Genomic DNA, 19,434 nt, shown 5'->3' with positions numbered 1-19,434 from the left:
CGAGGGCATAAGTTCTCTCTTGCCTTATCTATAGATAAGAACGAATCTCCTCGACTCGACGGATATGATGGATGGAATGGGTAGAAGGTTTAGGTTATTGTGTGTTGATTTAGTTAGGACTTTGTCTCCCTTTCGTTATCTTCCGCCCCGGGGGGATGACCTGTGGGAGGGAGCTAAGTCGAAGATCTCGGTGTCGCCGTGAGTGGTTGATAAACAGCGATTGCTGTTTGATTTAGGGAGTCCTAACCCGCTTAACAGACAAAGAAAACGATAGAGACTTCCGGGTATAGGGTGACGACCTTAATGAATCAAGTATTCAGGTCCGGTAGAGCAATCTCGAATTATCATATAGAAAGAAACTCTCGACGGGTACGGGTATAAGTAAATCGTTTTTGCAATATTTTAGTCATCGCAAAATTAAGGTGAAGTATGATCTGTATCTGTAAAAGTAGATCTTTGAATAACAGATTGGTCTGAACTTAAAATCATTTTAACAAAGCATGACAGTTTTTCATGACTGCCTTGCTTTCTTTTATATGGGAGCTGAAATCAGCATCCGATCGACCCTTGCTGCGTACATGGGTCAGTAGATATCACAGTACTAACATCGCAAACAGGATTCAGGTTTAAGCCACAAAGATAGATGACGATGAAGAGGAATCGTAAATTTGTTCACAATCATTCCTTTCAGGGAACTCACAAGGCCCATCGTGCTATGTGTTCAACACAAAACCCAGTCTTTATCCGTCAGTTTTACCAACCTGACCAAGAAACCGTATCAACCCTGCCGCAAGGAACCATGCCGAGGATCTTTTGAGATATTTCCTAGTCTAGTGGAAGTCTAATAGGTCTCAGGATTCGAGGTGGCTATCTTCCCTTCCGTGGATTTCCTAGTTCGATTTCTCTCTTGCATCTGTTTATTGTGATACTTCCATGGATCTGTTTGGATCAACCTCATTGGCCAGTTCTAGGCAATAAAGAGACAGACAACTCAAAACTCTATTGGATGCCGGTTTGCGGAGATTACCTACGAGGATTTCTTAGGATGGCTCAAAGACGGATTCGGTCTTTTCCTCAAAGGCGGATACGATGGAATTCGCTTTGGACTAGGAGAGAGCTAGACAGCGGGGATGAAAGGTTTGCGAGGAAGAATCAATGGTTCTACAACTGCAACAGCACTTACTTCAAAGACTATTCTACGACCAGCCGCCTACTTAATTACACTTCCAGCATGGCAAGTTCCTTCTTCTGCGAATATGAGATAGACCGACAGCCGGTACGGGACTAAGGGACTGTGGGAACAGCGAAAGACCGGATTCTAAGATATAGGCCAATCAAAAGGAAGATGGTGAAAGACCACCACAAAGAGACCCTCGCTCACGCCTTAGTTGCGCAACCAGTGCCGTCTCAGATTTCATCAGTGCCTTCTCTACCTCAGTCGACTGAGTGGCTCTTAGACTCAGGAGCTTCTCATCATGTCACCGGTGACTTGCTTCGCACCTGTCCTCTTATTTTGCTTATGCTGGTTCAGATACTCTCACCATTGGAGTGGAGTGGAGATGGTACTGGTATGAAAATATCCCACATTGGCTCTTCTCCTGCGGCCTTGTCTCATGGTTCCATTCACGCTTCGCGCCCTCTCGCCTTTTCCCACAACTCATTCATAAAACCAGTTGTCCGTACACTCCTCAGCAAAACGGAGTGGCCAAGCGCAAACATAGACACATTACCTTAGCGGCCTTGCTGTTATGCAACACGCTTCTATCCCGGTTCCTTTTGGGATGAAATATTTGCAAGTGTGGTCTATCTCATCAATCGCTCCGCGCCTCTTCTTCTTCTCTCTCTCCCTTCACACAATTGTTTCATAAAGACCCGAATCTTCGTATTCTCAGACAGCCTCACCTCAGACCTTACATTGATCACAAGCTTCAGCCTCGTTCGATGCCGTGTATTTTTCTTGGTTATGCACCACAACAGAAAGGTTACCGCTGCCTTCATATACCAACTAACAGAATTTGGATTTCCAGACATGTTGTCTTTGATGAAAACAGGTTTCCTTTTAGGGAGCTCTCTACATCTGGATTGACCATTCCCGAGTCCACCATCGAGCCGGCACTGGCACCATTACGAGCGAGGTAGGGCAGCTAGCGAAACAAAGTGCGAGGGATGGATTCGTGCATGAATGTCAGATGGTTGTAGTGGTGAAGCTCGTGATGCTCTGGATGAGACTGACTCTATATGCCCGAAAGGACCAATCAGGTGGATCATTTGGACAGAGGAAGAGATGGGTGGGTGCACTGCCCTGCCGCAGAGAAAGAAGACAGCTCTATCTCAGAAGTGAGCTCCGTCTCACAAGTTAGCTCAGCTCCGTCGATCTTCTCGAGAGGAGCAGTTCAAATCACCCTGTACGGATCCATTGGGATCTGGTCGAAGTAACGGGTACCAGGTTTTTCCTGGAGTTGCCTTTATTCGTTCATTTCTGGTTGAAATATGGGCTGTTTTCTGTGTGGGTCTAGGAAATCAATCCGAATCTGCTTTCCATAGGATCGTTTGGATATTAATCGATTAAATAGGTGTCTTCTGCTGCATTTCGAGTTAATATGTGTACTCTACCGAACGAGGAGGGTCGAGTCGAGGGAACACTTCCTTGACGAGAATCGCTAACAACTCCTTTTCTTTTCTTTGACGAGCTTAAACCACTCCCGGATTCCTAATCATAGCTTTCTTTTGTGGGCCTCCCATCGGTAATGGTATGGGTTCCTCGGTCTCATTATGCATCTGTTTTGTTGCAGTTTTGAACTGTAGTGACACAGGTGCGTTTTAAGAATGGCAGCAGGTCTAATTATTCGTACTTTCGGTGCATACGCCTGGTGAAGGAACCTTCCTTGGGTAGAAAAGTTACTAATAGCTCTGCCTCGAACAAACCCAATTGTAGTGATCGCCCATATTGGATCTTTCGTATCGAAAAGTGATAGGAGGTGAGACTTGCCTATTTCCTTTGGATGCCTATTCATATGTTTTGTGAACAAGTGAGCAGCTGGTGCTCTAGTATACTGTAGTGAGCCTGAATGGTCTTTATGAATTGTGCACTTGCTATATTATTTGTTCTTGCACTTTGGCCTTGAATCCTTATTGTGCACCGTGGTCTCTTGGCTTTGATGACAGGGATATCCCTTTCCCTTCTACTGCTTGATCCATCCCTGCGGCTTGCTCTCTTGAGAAAAAGAACCTAAGCGAATTCCCTTATCTTATTTGGAGGATTAGCCATGGCCTTCCTCAGATTATGGGGCTCCTAGTTTGCTGATCTTGTAAATCTCTTCCCCGCTCAAGTTAAGGTTCCCACGGCAATGAGTGCTTTGCTTCTCTACATCTCGTCTGCTATCTTGATTGAGATGCTTGTTTTCCTAGTAAGAGTTGTACAGCCCATCTCTTCCCTTCTATTCACTACCATTCCGCGTCTTCGACTTCTATTAGTTTCTTTCTTTCTCACTTTCTTTGGCTACAATGGTTACTGCCAGCAATATCAGATCAGAAATGTTATAAGAAATAGCTATATCTATTTTATTTTTCTACTTCCGCTACAGGTGGGGATAGACTGATTCGGTCGGGTCGATAATCTGCCCCGACCTCTCAAGCCTCTAAAGATCGATAAATGGTATCTATCTGGATGGAATGCTAGCAAAGCAATAAAGTACCTTGCGTTGCGGGTGGAAAACAGAGAGGAATCTCCTGCTGCTTCGTTATCAAGAAAGAAAGCTTAGGTTTGGATTTCTTCTCCTTCACTTGTGACCTATGAAGCACCAATGCTTACGATCCGGTACTAGTCCTCCAATTATCTTCCTCCCAACGCGGCAGGTCGGATCTTCTAACCCGATCTCTTCTCAGGTTTCGAGGTTCCTAGCTGTACTGATTAAGGGAGGACAGGCAAGTCACTACACTACTCCAAATGCAAAAGAGATGCTCATCTACGTAAATTCAAGTCAAGCTCAAGTCAAGTAAATGGCCCAGGAATGGATAGCGTAATGTGTGAATCTCAATTGTTCATATAGAAATGGTGCTCTCTGGTTGACAGGTTCGACTTCTTCATTTTACTGGGATTTTGGGCATCAAGTCAATTTTGCCTAACTTTTATTCGTCACATTATACGTGACTCATTGGATTTCCAATGAGAAAAGTGCGGATCATATAGATGGCAAAGTCCATAATTGGTTTTTACCTAGGGAGAGTCGATTGCTTTTTGGAAAAGTTCATCTCACTATTTGGAACTACTGCAAAACTCTCATTTCCAGAAGCCCATTTTCTTTAGTGAAATTGGAGGATGGACGAAAACACCGGGAAAATGAAAGCAATCTTGATTCCGGTTTGCCGAGGAGGGTAGGCTTGTTTTCCCACTATATGCGACAGGCCTGGCTTTCCATACTCAGACACTATAGGAGTGCTGCTACACGAACATCCTTTTATTCGTCACATTATACGTGACTCATTGGAATGCTGTCTTTCTTTGGAAAGCAGAAGTGAGAATTGGATTGCTGTCTAGGCGAAAGCGGGAACTCAGATGACTTTGACTTGATACTTGATTGAGATGCTTGTTTTCCTAAGAGACCAATCCTATGAATCTTCCTTGGACGATTGCCGAGTTGCCACTTCTGATTACCAAGATTACCAAAGACTTATCACTTCTCGATACGAAAGACCTGTTTCCCAGAACCAGAACCAGAATACGAGGAATCGATTTTGACCACTGCTTTGTATGGAATGGCATACGGCGCTTCTGCTACGAATCAATGTGTCAGTTCCCACTATCCTAGCGAACTGAACAATACCAATACGCGAATCACGAGCCGGAACAAACGAAACGAGTGCTTTCTCCGGAACAGAGAACGAATACACGGCGCTTCGAATGGAGAATACGAGACTGAGGAAGAATACCTTGACTCGCTATCTCAAATTCGAATACAGAAATGCAACATATGGTGGAAATGCTATGAGGAACCACAAATCCTTCCTACTGAGGTGAGGAAAATACTAGATTATTTCCGGCACCTTTACTTTACTTTACTTTACTTTACTTTACAGTAGTAACCATACCATAACCATAGTTGGAGGTAGTTCACTAGCACAGCCAGCCAATGAGTAATCAACCTTCCCTTTAGCCAATGAGTAATCAACCTTTTCCCTTTCTGGACCAGCAAACAGAAGAACCAATACGAGTAACCCTTCAAGCCAGAAGAGTAACCCTGAAACCTACGAATAGGAAACTGTCTTTACTTGAAACCGTAAGCAGCAAACCTATGCCAAGGTCACTCATCTTTCCTAAAGACGTTGACTACGACTCTAGATTAGATCTGGTGAATCACCGGTACCTCTAGGTATGGAGATCCTTCGACAAGTTCTTCTTCCCCATTGGCCAGGTCCCTCTGCATACATAGAATGTCATAGATAGAAACGATATCTCGTAACGGAAGACGATAGATTCTAAAACTTGATCTCGCCGGGACCACAGAATTTCGTTTTTCCTCGATAGAGAGTCCTAAGATCTGATCAAGTGATGCTCACCATGGTCCAAAAGTTGACAAGCAGATTTTCTCTCGATGGAGAGCCAGCTGATAAGAATCAAGTCTGTTTCGTATAGCTGGAAAAGTTACCAAGTCCGTTTTCCCGCGATTTTCGCTTTATAGCAGATTTTTCCTCTAGAGATGGTCTTTTGGTCTGAGAAAAGTATGCTTCCCTTAGTGCCAAAACTACTTCATCTGATTTTGCCGAAGGAAACTCTAATCTGGATTTCGAATAGTTCACATTCCCCGGGTATTTGACATATAGAAATTCTGGGAGTCTTCCTGGCCACACGTGGAGCAAGCGGCACCTATCTTTCTCTATCTATCTTGGCAGGGCTTCAAAACTAGTTCGAGAAAAGAAATGCGTCTCTCCTATAACGGAGAAATCACTGAAGCCTATGGCAGCCTCTATCTAGTCGATTGCTTTTGGATCAAGCCCAGTGCAGTGTAAAAACGAAACCCTATTTGACCTCCGGAAAGCCTATTGACAATTCAAAACTTCTGGTCCCCTATACTATACTATAATAGGGAAAGTAGGCAAGTCCATGGCCACCTACTTGAAGTGAAGAGCAGAAAAGAGATTTGATTCACTACCGAGTTCTCTTCCAATGAGTAACTACTAATGTTACGAATCAAAAACGAGCCCTTCGTCCTCTGAAAGCCGGCGATCGAGTGAGTAAGTCCGCCAGGAAGCTAGTTCTTTAGGGCTTAAATGAAAGCTTGTCGGCTGTGAAAAGTATACCTTTCCTTTTCCTATCCTTTCTTCTCTACTGGCTATCCTATCCTTTCCTTGAGTTTGTTTCTTTCCGCTGCAAAAAAGAAGCTAGTCTACCAGCGCTTCGTTCTAGCTCGAAAGCAAGGTTCTATGAAGACTCACAAGCACAAGCAAAAGTAGCCCCTCCCTTAGAGCAGTCTCTTTTGAAACAAGTCAAGGAAACCAGTCAAGTCAACCTGACCCGAGATGCAATGCAATACGACTTCACAGTTGTGTTGATTGAAGGAAGTGAGCGTATGCCGGCTAGTCCGGTAAATCGTATCATGATCATAGCATCGGGTTGGTGGGACAACCCTAGTCAGAGTGAGGGTTAACAAGAGTAGCGAACGGATTCCAGTATTTCATTTTTCCTTTCACCCGGGTTTCCTCTTTTCTTATCCGACGACTGCCATGCTTCTACCTTTCTTATCTGCCTACTACTAGCCTTCCTTCTTACTTTCTGGTTGGAGTATTTCTATTGACGGATCGAGGTCCGGGTCCTTGGCCTACGCTTTGGAACCTGGAAGAAGGAGACTCATTAGCTGAAGAAGTAAGCAGACCTAGATATTCCCTTAACCTAACCAGCCGGAATCCTTATTCCAATAACCCTTAGCCCTAGCTTTCATTGAAGGAAGTGAGGGTCGACCTTATAACTCCGTATGTATCAACTAGCCATTATCAGATCCGAGGTCCAATTTACTAGATTGGCAAAAGGGGCGGGTGCAGGACAAGAAGCCAATCATTCATTTTCATGCATTGTTCGATTCACACTGCTCCTTGGTCCGTGGCTAGTGCTTTTCTTTTCGCTAATCACCCAACTCTCAGGCCAGTCAGAAGGGCATTGATGGAACACAGACCGGTAAGCTCTTCGATTAACGCCGTCCGAACTCTTGCTTGATAGGACTTCCTATTCTTCACCTGGGGCTGGTACCTTTCCCAGCTTTCTTTCTGGACAGCTATCTTTGATTGACGGAGGGCAGCCTGCCAAACGGCTCTGCCCTAGCTTCTACTTCCTAGTTTAGTTGATATCTAGGTTCCAGTGTAGTAAGTCTTCCAAATGTATAAACACTTTTCTGGTGTGGTTGAACCTATGATTATGATCGGTTGGGCAATCCGCCTATACTATAGCCTGCCTTGGTCCCGGGCGGGCGGCACCTAGCTATAAAAAAAGTGGGCGTATCAGAAGAAAAGAATGGTTTCCTGCAGTACTTTTTAGTAGGGGAAGTTCCAATATATATATATAGCCTTCTCGAAAGAAGAGCGCGCGCAGAGCTCTAAGAAAAAGCATCACTCACTTACAATAATAATGAGGACCAGGAACCAATCTCTTTGTTGCGAGGAATCCGGGAAATAACTAACTCCAAGTCACTTAACTCACTCTGTAAGGCCATGAAAATCCCAAAGGAAATATAGGAAATACAAGTCAGTCAAAGAAATGCAATTCGGAAATGCGCACGCACCAGTCAATCTAGTCAAGTGCTACTCAATCTCCTACTAGATATATAGAGGCCATATAGAGGCAGGCAAATCCAGGAATGAGATATAGCGGAGGGAATACGGGCCTCCTTACCTACCTGAAATAATCTATGAAAATTCAAAGTGGAGTAAAGAAACCTAGAGGTAGAACCCATTTGAGACTATGAATATTCAATCTCAGTTTGAACCCTCAAAAAGGCTAGTTTGAGAGGAGTCTAGAACTAGAAATAGAAATCAGGCTAAAATGCACATGATCCAAATAAGGAGAGGAAGCGGAGATCTTGAATCGAGAAAGTGGCTTTTTCTATCAGAAAATGAATCTGCTTTCTGATGGCCATTTCGGTCCGTTGTGGGACCACGGCTTGCAAAGAAGGTATGCTCGGTCGGCTTGCGCTCTTACTTGGAAGTGGTCTCAGTAGCGAAGTCAATAAAGAGGGTAGTCCTCCTAGCTAGGAAGTCGTTGATGAATCAACCGATTTGTTTTTACTACGTATCATTAAGAATTCGAATACTAGCTTGCGGCAAGTGACGTCAAGTAGGGAAGATACCCAAGGCCCATATGAGGCGCTTGAAGAAGTGATCCATTAAGGCTTGGGACTAAGCAAAGCAGAATAGGAAATAGTAGTTGGATAGCTTTTCCTTGGGGTGTTCCCTGCCCTTTCATCGATTTTCGAGAAGTGCACTACATGTCAAACTCGAAGAGTTACTCACTTGGCCACAAGAGCAAATGTATAATGGTAGTCAATACCCTCACCCAATCTGAGTATACCCTTTGGCGACGAGGCGGGCCTTGTACCTATAAATACTGCCATCAGTATATGCTTTCATTTTTGAGACCCAGCCAATGGCTTTCTTGCCAGTCCTTTCCTGACGTCTTAACTCGGATGGGCTTAGTAAGAAAAGAATGATTCGCATAAAGATCCGGCTGCTATTGACGTAATGAAGAATTTCGGCAGATAAAAGAAGCAAGCTTTCGAGGAGAAAAAAGGATTGAATCAAAGGGTCCATAATAAAGTTGGAGGCCATAATGTACCCTTTAAATCCCGAAAAATACGCTTTAATGCTTGCCAGTGCAAATCTCGTGGGTGTTGCATGAACTGACATGCTAGGTTTACTGCATATGAGATATCAGGTCTTGTAAAAGTGAAGTACTGTAGAGCACCGACAATTTGGCGATAGGGAGTCGGATCAGCGAGAAGCGAACCAAGATTAGATTAGAAGAGAGTTGTGAGTTGGGTGCTACCGGTGTTGAAACCGGCTTGCAATCAGCCAGGAGTGCTCAGTTTGATTTGATATGATAAGTAGATACTTTTCAAGGAAGATAGCCTGAGCGAGTCTTTTCGCGGAGCTATTGTGCCGAACGCTGGCTTTCAACTTCCCGTACCGGGAGAAAGATTCTAACGTTGATCGAGGGAGCAAAAGGGAATCTAAAGGGTGAAATACGCGTCTGTCTCATTAGAACCCCGCTCCGCTTAGTCGACAACAAGAGAATCGAAGCATCCTCCTATTCCTTATGTTTCAAGAGTTCCCGAGATATGCAAGCAAGTTGGGCTGGGCACTTGTTTTTAATAATGCCAATGGGCATTCGAATCCCTGAGAGAGAGCTAATAGGAAGGAAGATGGCTCTGGATTCACTAGGCTTTCGCTGGCTAGAAGCTTCGAGAGAAAGTAAAAGAGATGATGTGGTTGAAAAGGTGGTAACTGTGGATAGCGCCAAGTAAGCTAATCCTAAATGTCCAGCCACGCCAAACCGAACTCTTATCACATTATTTGTAGGCTTTGCTATTCTTACTCCTCTGTGACCTTCATCAATCACTAGGCACAGTATCAGTTAGCGTGATATGGGTTGGTAAAGTAGTAAAGAAAGTCTTAGTTATTAGGAAAGAAATGTTGCAGCCTATCTGCCACTGAGTTGGAATCGATTTGCTTAACCTGCTAATGCACGGAGATTAGCCAAATTAGAGAATATGAGGACGTCGGCAATGGTTGGTTTTAATGCTCGCACAGACGAAATAGAATACCGGATTGGACCTTAGCCGCTCGGGAATAGAATCCTTCACCACCAGACCAGGAAAGGCAATCGCCACGACGCTGACATCTTTTCATACGTACTAGACCCGGAGGCAAGGCAAATTCGGAAGAAGCCGCTTACACGACTTCCAATACAGACAACTCAAGCAAGAGGTTTGACATCACTCCTGCAACTGCAAGACAAAGACTCAATCAAGAACCAGAGAAACTTAAATCAACCTTAGTATTAGTAAGAGTAAGAGTATTAGTAAGAGTAACCACTTCTGGCTCGTTAATGTTTCGCTTCTTTGTCCTTAAAGAACTTTGCATACATCGGAACATGTAAGACAGCATCAAGGATGGGGATGGTAATCTGCGCATCTTGAATCATCTCAAGAAACTTAGCAAACTGCTTGTCTTCACTTGACTTCTCAAACCGTTCTGGAAATGGCTGCTTCGGCTTGGTAGGTGGAACTGAAGTCGAACTGATTGATGATGGATCATTAGGAGCTATAGCTGGTGGTGTAGAAGAACTAGGCTGTCCAGCAGTAGTAGTAGTGGACTGCTGAGGTACCTGCTGGTCCTGTGGAGAAGGTTCATTTATCAGGAATCTACTTGTTGCATAATGCACATGCCACAAACGATAAAGTGGAAGCACACTCAGATGAAGAGGATGGTGAATTGATCAATAATCCCATGTCTTTTTTTGCTGAGAAATCTTGGATCAAGACATACAAGGCAGCATTGGTCAAACATAGGACTACCTAGGCTAGGTCATTCATTGCTTGGTCCGCTATATTCGTTTTGTCTTCTAGTTCTCCACAGGGACTTCCTACTACTCCGCCGAATCTCTCATCTGAGAAAGTAGGTCACCTGGGTCGGGTAAAGCAGCGTAGATAAGGCTGGAGTTTATGAACAAGTTGATGTCTACTAGGGCATTGACCGTACAAGCAGGTAAGTATAGGGCTCGGCTAGGAATTCGTTTATGCTTATATTTATAAGCTTTCTTCTCACTAGGTAGGGCGGGCAGTTGGTCTTATTGCCCTGCATCATATGAGAAGGAGTTCTTCCACGAAATAGAGGTCGTCTATGGTCTTTGTGGCATTGATGGATAGTACTGGTCTGTTGTCAACAAATAGACTGGCTAGGTCACAGTCTGCTAAGTCTACTAGTGGGATATGAATATGCATTAGTAGTAGTTATTGCTGCCGGATTGGTATTAACAGTTGGTCAAGTCTAACGTAACGTTTTTCAAGTAGAAGGATAGGGCATTAATTACCTGGGGTCGATAGGTACACCTTTATAATCAATTATTAGCACAAAGCTCTCATCTCACTTTTCATAGGTAGGCCTCTATAGTTATAGTGTATATTGGCTTTGATTCTTTCTATTGTTATGGGAAAGGCATATCCCCACCCAGTTCTTCTTCGTCTTAATTAATAACTCCTTCCTGAACTTCAAAGTACGATAGAAACTGACTTATATCTCGTAGGAAAACTAGAGAATGAGCCATCTCCATCTCGTAGAGAAACTAGAGAGGTGCTGGGCGCAGCTGAAAGGAAATCCAAGAAGAGTCCATGAAAGGCTAGCACGATTAGGATCCTTTGTAGGGTTTATCTCGGAAGAGAAGGCTATGAAGCGAACATCTCTTCTTTGGGTTGGGAGAGAGGGGAAGATCTATGCAGGACACTTAACCCGTGCCGGAGGACTGCACACAGCTGGTACAACCTCGTACATTTTACATGTTCTTACAAGTCCGATGGTACAGTTGACCTAGTATCGAATTATTATAGATTCCGTTGGCAGCCATTGCCCCCCTGCATGTCGTCTGACACGACCGAAACGAAACTTGACACCCCCTAGCAGCCCCCTGTCGGCATCGAAAACGGAGGGAAGTGCGCGTGCTGATGTTTAATCATGCGATGCCAATGATGTAAGCGCGGGCCCGCAGGTGCAGACAGGTTCGTCGGGGGTTATGCAAGCTTCAGAGGTGGGGGGTACGATTGTGGAAGATCGCGTGGAGGCAGGGGTTGGAGATGTGATGCAAGGGTGCGGGGAATTGGGTGGAAGGACAGTCGTTAATGTGGAGTCAGGTTTGACGGGCGTGAGGCAAGAAGTGGAGGGAAGTGGGATCTAGATTAGAAGAGATAAATACGATATTCCTGATCTGATACCCGCGGACGATCCCTAGCCTAGCTTGGCAATCCCTTGAAAATGCAATGCATTTTCCAAATTGCTTTTTCTCAAAAAAACTCTCAAATCAACTCACGCATATTCCCTTGCTTCTGTTAACTACGCATATCTCCTGTTTCTATACTTGCTAGCTAGCAACCTCTTATCACACAGAAAGCGTGACATGAATGCATACCCCCGTGTATACAACTCCTTACTATCTCTAATATACCGTTGCTTGTTCGGCGCATAGACCTATTATTATTCTCGGTCAGGCTTTCCTTTTGGCAGGTGATTACTATATATAATATAGCGGGCTTTCCCTTATCCGTTCGCTTAGGTATCTGACTGTGTAGCGTAGTTCGCCGATTCCCGGGGCCGGCACGGCACAACCGGATCCCCATCCTTAAGCAAACACACCTTCCTTTGGGTCATTGAAATTTCATCTTACTTGATCCTTCTAAATCAGCTTGTGCTACTTAATCTAGATTTACGAGATTCTTCCTTCTATTCTAGCTAGGTGGCAGGCCAATACCAATACAACTAAGTTTAGGAGTGGATTTCATTTCGTACCTACGTAGGATTCCCTAACTCATCCTCTTATCCATCCTTTCCTGGACTTTCGTAAGGGGCAATAGCACAAGCAGAGCCTTTATAGAGCAGTTGGATTGCGCCTTAGTCACTAGCATACGTTTTCTTGCTTTGAGCTACTAGCGCGGATTGTTCTGGTTTAGCTTGACCTACCCCCGTTCTCTTTCATGCTTAACTTGAATGCTGAACTATCGATAAGATAAGGGCTGTATCGTTCGTGATCAAGTCATCGAGCGCATGTTTGGAATTCAATAGCGCTTTCTTTGGCAAGGCAGGATATGAAAGGAACGGAAGTACCGTTGTTTCCATAGAGGATTGAGCAGTGCCAGATACGGAAACAATAATGGCAGTCAATTCCTTCTGAAATCTATTTATACGGGGCCATTCGAAGCAATACCTTGTAGTTAGAGTCCTCTGGAAAAGCAGAATCTTAATAGTTTGAAAAGATAGAAAAAAGACAGAGTGATACCCTTAGAGCCAAAAGCAGATAAGTCAAGCGGCTAGAGCGAATCCTGGATAAGGCTCCTCTTGCCTGAGAGAAAGGGACTTCTTTCTACAGCCGAAGCCAAGCGCAGACGGCATATGAAAACCCGTCTTTAAAAACCAGGAAAGACACTCATAAGATTTCCAATGAAAGGAACGCTCGCCAGAATGAAATACTTCAATTAGGATGAGCTACTACATATCGTTCTGAAAGGGGCCTGTGAAACTGAAGCAGTTCCTGCAACCATCAACGAAGTCAAGACATTACCTATAGCAAGAAAGACTACCGATACCGATAAAGAAGAGCCGAAGCCCTACCTTGTTCCTGCCATCCCTTCCCATTCATCTCCACTATACCCCTCGTCTTCTAATTCCTTCCATTCCACCACGGAATTCTCTATAATAAAATAATTCGCAAATCCAAATCCGCTAATTGTTCTCTAATAGCACCCAATGAGTAACTACTAATGTTATGAATAAAAGGCCTGTCGCAATTTCCCGATTTCGAAACAAAGCCTGGGGTAGAAAAAAAGGGAGAAATGCTGTGGTTACAAGATGCAATTTCATCTTCGAATAAACCCCGTAATCGTAAGAAAGTAGGTTTTTTAGCGCTGGGCCTAGCAAAAGAGAAATCGCCGTATACTAGGCCCTCCAATTTCTTAAGGGGTTTATTTAAAAGATTCGCGATATAATATAACTAGGAAGACCTTTCAAATACCACACATGAGTCACTGGACATGCCAGTTTGATGTATCCCATTTGATATCTTCGTATCCGAGAATCAACAAATTAGACCCCGCATTTTTGGCAAACAGACGAGAGTGAATTACTCTTACTCGGAATGGGGAGAAATCCCTGACTGGAAAATACCCCGCTCAGAGTAGGTGAACGAAGCGATATCCGGGTGGATATAGCGAGAGAGCCGACCAAAAGCTAGGCTATGTGAGACAGCCCAAGAACCTCTTTTCTTTACTGCCCTCTCATCAAAGATGGACCTGATAAGGGCTTCATCCCATTGGCTTGTCTTGTCCTCCTGTTGCTTGCATCGCTCGTGCTCCCTATCGAGGTCGCTCTTCACCCTATCCCTTTAGTGTAAAAACGGGATAAAGAGCCCTCAATAACACGCTTGCCCAGGAGGGTATAACAGCTGATAGAGCCTCGGATATGGCTCCTTAACTGGTAGTACGCGCTAAAGACACCAGATCATTTTGATAGAAATGAGGTAGACTGGAAGCTGAAGCCAATAGACCAATGGAACTAATCAATCACTTGCTTTCCCGAACTGGACAGCAGGATTTTATCAGCACTGGACTTGAATCGCGTCGATGACTCTAATCTTTAGAGACAGAAGCAGATGGGAGAAGGTTGGATATGGATCATGATCAAGTCTACCTCGTAAGCTAAGCCACTTAAAGATCTTTGAGCAGCTCGAGAGATCTTCATTGGTAAAAAGTAACCTCCCGATTAAGCGATATTATAAAGGTACAAACCAATTAATCTAATATTGATTTGCAGAACGGATTCAAATACCGAGCATCAATATTAGATTCACACAAAGATCCGGGTGTCGGATCTAGTAACTAACTACTAGATCAAGCCAAGGTAAAGACACATCATTAGTATCATTACTATAAATAAAGTTGATACTCTTATATGATTGGAATATCCACCACCGGACGATATGATAAGTTTTAAGAAAATAAAATAAAAATGAAAATGCTCTTTTTAATGAAAGGCTCTTATTTATTTCAAATTAATATGATAATTTCACGGTGTTATTCAAAAAAAACTAGAGCAGAAAAAGCGAAAGCTAAAGCTTTCTCTAAAGCAGCAACTAGAGCAGAAAAAGCGAAAGCTAAAGCTAAAGCTAGAGAAGAAGAAATTGCTCAAGCTGAAGAATATGTAGACAATGTTGTGAAACAACTATCCCAGGAAAAACCTAACCCTGTACTGGATCCTTTTAGGGAAAGCAGCGCTCCTGTCATCGAGCTTGATAATACAGTAAGAGAACGCGATGATCAAGAGATCAGTAAAAAAATGATAGAATCTCAAAACCAAACTGTATTTGAGGAGTGGGAATCAAAAACTAGGAGGTATAACTCCTAATTTTGGGTGCCCAAAGAAAAGAATGGTAAGTACACTACTGAGATGTTAGATCTACTTTATCAGTTCTGGGATACCCTCATGAAGTCCTACGAAACAGAATCACTTGATAATAAGAGAGAGGAAAAACTGACTTATAAAGTTTTTTAGTTTATCAAAAACTCATGGAGAGAAGATCTATCAGATTCAGAATTCAGAAATATACAACTCAAAGTGGAAGATATGACTCTTCACTGTAAAGAAAATACTATATATAATAATATACCACAGTTGAAGGTATTATTCTTCAATAAAGATTTTATATGGATTATCTTCTTGATAAATTACAAAATGAGTCAGATAAGGTTATAGTCAGAGCAATGGGGACATATACAATTGAAACTATTGTTATATGGGTGCTAAGCAAGCACTTTAATGTTTTTGCACTGGAACAAAAAAGTGTACGTCTGTCTACTTTAGTAGCTGAATTAGACATAAACGTAAGAAATTACACGAATAATGAGAGCTGAATTAGAGAATCCTCTATCAACTTCCCAGATTCTGTTGTTGAGACTATGGCTGAGGTGACAGATGATAGTCTTAATCAGACAACTGATATTCCGAAAGAAGAAGCTAATAATAAAAGCAATAAATCAGATAGCTCTAAAGAGCTGTATAATATAGGGAGTACCCTATTTACCTGGCTAAATAATAGGAATTTGGTTGAGATCTACCATCCTCATGGTGATATCAAGAGCCCTAAAAAAGGTAAGTATGCAAAGTATATCACCTATGTTAGGTGTGTATTTGACATTAAGGAGCTACCGCTCCATATAGCATTACCTATGGTGTGTCCACCACTTGAATTGAATGGAGGAATCGCAGACCCAAACGGCTGAATAACGACAGAGTAACAACCAAACTGAGGGATCTAACGGGTGGGTACTTATCTTCTGACCCAGAAGTACTTGGTCATTATACCAATACCTCAACCCTGTTATCTACACACGATGAAGAGCGTTTTAACATATATATTATATGGTGAGTGATGAAAAAACAGCTCGACTAACCCGTGTAATAAACAAGTTACAGAGTGTGCCATATCAAATAAATACAAAATTATTATGTCATTTGGTAAAATGTAAGGATATATACCATGCATCAGGGCTTCTCATGCCTAGCATTCTTGCTTCTATTGATAGAACGGAGGGGACTGTAAGACTAAAACATCATTACTTGAATGACAAAGAAATGAAAAAATATTTTTCTTTAAAAGACTTGATCAACATTTGGATAAAAAACATTCAGTCTGCCTGCTACGAGCAATACATTTTAAAACTAGCTGATGCTTTACAAAATTACAATTTGTATTTCCCAACGTTTTTGGACTTTAGGGGACGAAATTACCGATATGGTCCTTTTCATTACCACGAACGAGATCTTGTTAGATCTCTCATACTCTTTGCGCAAAGTGGGGTGACAGATACACCCCCAGATAAAGGTAGTCAGGGCATACGAACCTTTATGGCTTCAACAGCTTTCCATTATTCCAAATATTGGAAGAATTATAATGAAGGTATAATATGGTTTATTAAAAATATACATGAGTGTCCTGACTTAAATAGTAATAAGGCTGATATCGTGCTAGACAGATTGGCTAATCTAGCACGTAAGGCTAGACACCCATTTCAGTTTCTCTCGAGTGTTATTACACTAAAAAACCGTGACTCTGATAAGATTGCTAGAACACCAATTCACCTGGACGCATCAGCAAGTGCATATCAAATGTTGAGTTATTTACTGGGTAATATTACCATGGCTAGAAATACTAATCTTATAAGTGAGAATAATAAAATAAATAATATTTATGAAATTATTGACTCTGATTTTAAGAAATATATTGAACGGAAATACGGTGAACATATTATCACCAGATATGTGTGTAGCTTATTTGATCGTGATATCATCAAAAATATCTTTATGCCTATTGTGTATGGGAAATCCAAATTTAGCACAGCTATTGATCTGCTGGGAAAGATTGGTAGTTATATGGTAGTAGAAGATTTAAAAACTATTATTAAAGAATGTTACAATTTCTGGGAATCTGAATATAAAGATATGAGGAACCTCATGCATTTGGTTGCAAGTATTAGCTGGGTTAGTGGTTTTATCAATAAACCAGTTATATATTCCACAGAATACTGGATTACAGTCCAAGATTATATAATCATGGAACCTGTCAAAATAACTGTTAAATACCAAACCCATGGCATGGTTCTAATCCTAAAATGAAAAAATCAGTCGTAACGCTACGAATACCCACGAACAAAAAGAATACTCGGAAGAACACTAGTTCCACTTTTGCTAACTTCATCCATCAGAAGGATGCCTTAACTGTAATTCATTTTATTGATATTCTAATGGATGAATATGAATCTGGTAATAATACAGTACCTGTATACACAGTTCATGATAATTTCATCACAACACCATTGTATGGCGCAGCATTCCCAAGCCTATATAGGAAAGCAATGACTCGATTCGATTGGGACACCCCATATTTATAATTAATAAATTCATGTATGACAATATTATATATCGAGCTAAGCAGCTAAGATATGATCTCCTATCTCCTACTACACAAGGATTTATTGAGCAAATAGGCAAAGTCTACGACTCCCATAATGAATTGTATAACACAGAACATACTATATATGAATATGAAAGAGAACTTTATTACTTTCCTCAAGATATTATAGTTGACTGCTTAAGCGTTTTAGTCCCCCAAAAGACTAAGAGAATAAATGATTATAAGAATAATATAAAATAAATATTACGTCACTACTATACTATGATTTCATAAATCACCATGCCAATAGTATAGTATGGATGGACACAATAGTATGATGTATGAACTGAAGCGATTGCACAGTAACTACGATTACTGTATTCATTGTTAAAAAACAAAGTTATAACACGTGTAGGATAACTATCTTTATCAAATATATAAGAATAAGTTATTCCGAGGCCCCTCCTTCACTTCCCCCTAGTTGTTGGGGGTGATGGAGGGTGAAAGAAGAGTGGGTCGGCGGGCTTCTTTCCCTGAATGTACTGAAGAATTAGAACACTTAAACCATTATTCCTGTTTTTTTTTCTGAAATAAAGCTTGATTAATGTCATATTTCTGCACAGACGTTGGTTTGGCCAATAAATACATATTCCCTACGGGCAGGATATCAATCTAGATTGGAAACCTATTCGTAAACCGTTCGAGCCAGGGATTGGCCCCATCTCTCACTGATCTGGATGAACAGTAGCTTTTGACCTTCAATCAATAGTTCGATTTATTATTAAACTATCAGTTGCTATATTGCTTTCCGGTAATGTACATCCGGAGATAAGGGTTTTTTTGGATAAGCTCGAGGGACAATGTGTGTCGAGGATGAGTGATAACTTGAGCCATGGAGCAGTTCCCTGCGCTGCTCGAAGCTTAGGGGTTGCGCGTAGGCTTCCCCCACAGTATATAGATCGGTTCTTCAGTGTGGTCACAACCTAGTTGTAGTCGTCGTCGAGGCCTGCCAGGATGTAGGAGACAAGGTCTTCATCGTCGATCGGCTTGCCAGCGTTGGACATCTCCACTCCAAGCGCCCGCATCTTCCCGACATATTCGGTGATAGATAGGTCGCCTTTCTTCAAGCTGGAGAGCGCGATTCTTGTATTGACTATTGACGACGCGCGCCTTCGTCACAGATGAGAAGGTTGTCTCAAGGACACTCCAGACTTCGGCAGCTGTGCGGCAGGCGGAGACTTGCACAAGAATTTCTTTAGTCATTGCAAGCAACAAGTATCCGAGTACCTGTTGATCAGTTGCCATCCATGATTCATACAATGGATTGACGACTTCGGCGTCTTTCCCCTTGATCTTCTCCTCGGGGGCTTTAGTTGCGCCAGTCAGGCCCCCCACCGCAGCTTACCTACTTGCTGACCTGGAAATGCATATTACCTGACAAGCTAGTCGCTCGGCTGGCACGCTATCAAAGCACGACGGATTGGCTGGTCCTATTCCCATCCCAGCAGTTCCTACTTTGGTTTGGAACATTTCAGATAATATAGAGAGGAGGGAGACTAGTCTAAATCGATTTTTCTATCGTTTCTTCGAAACCTCGCTTACGTTTCACTTCCCTTCACCAACCTCAGAGTACGGGCTTAGACTCTCTAAGATATCCAACTCAAGTGCCGTAGCGAAAATCATAAGTAGTGTTCAGAAGATTGGGAAGGAGTAGGCCCGGTTTGTCTTGTTCATCCATGATT

The 19,434-nt window shown here is 42.5% G+C and overlaps 1 non-coding gene across 1 annotated transcript; it reads right to left on the bottom strand.

Moving 5' to 3' along the window:
* Window positions 1-18,604: 18,604 nt before the first annotated feature.
* Window positions 18,605-18,738, bottom strand: LOC118474885 (small nucleolar RNA Z247). Its single transcript, XR_004854431.1, has one exon. It is a non-coding gene; the product is annotated as a small nucleolar RNA Z247 (small nucleolar RNA).
* Between the last annotated feature and the right edge of the window lie 696 nt (window positions 18,739-19,434).

This window comes from Zea mays, unplaced genomic scaffold, assembly GCF_902167145.1.
Source record: "Zea mays cultivar B73 unplaced genomic scaffold, Zm-B73-REFERENCE-NAM-5.0 scaffold_347, whole genome shotgun sequence".
Classification (NCBI taxonomy): domain Eukaryota; kingdom Viridiplantae; phylum Streptophyta; class Magnoliopsida; order Poales; family Poaceae; genus Zea; species Zea mays.
This window is presented reverse-complemented; position numbering and strand designations above follow the sequence as displayed.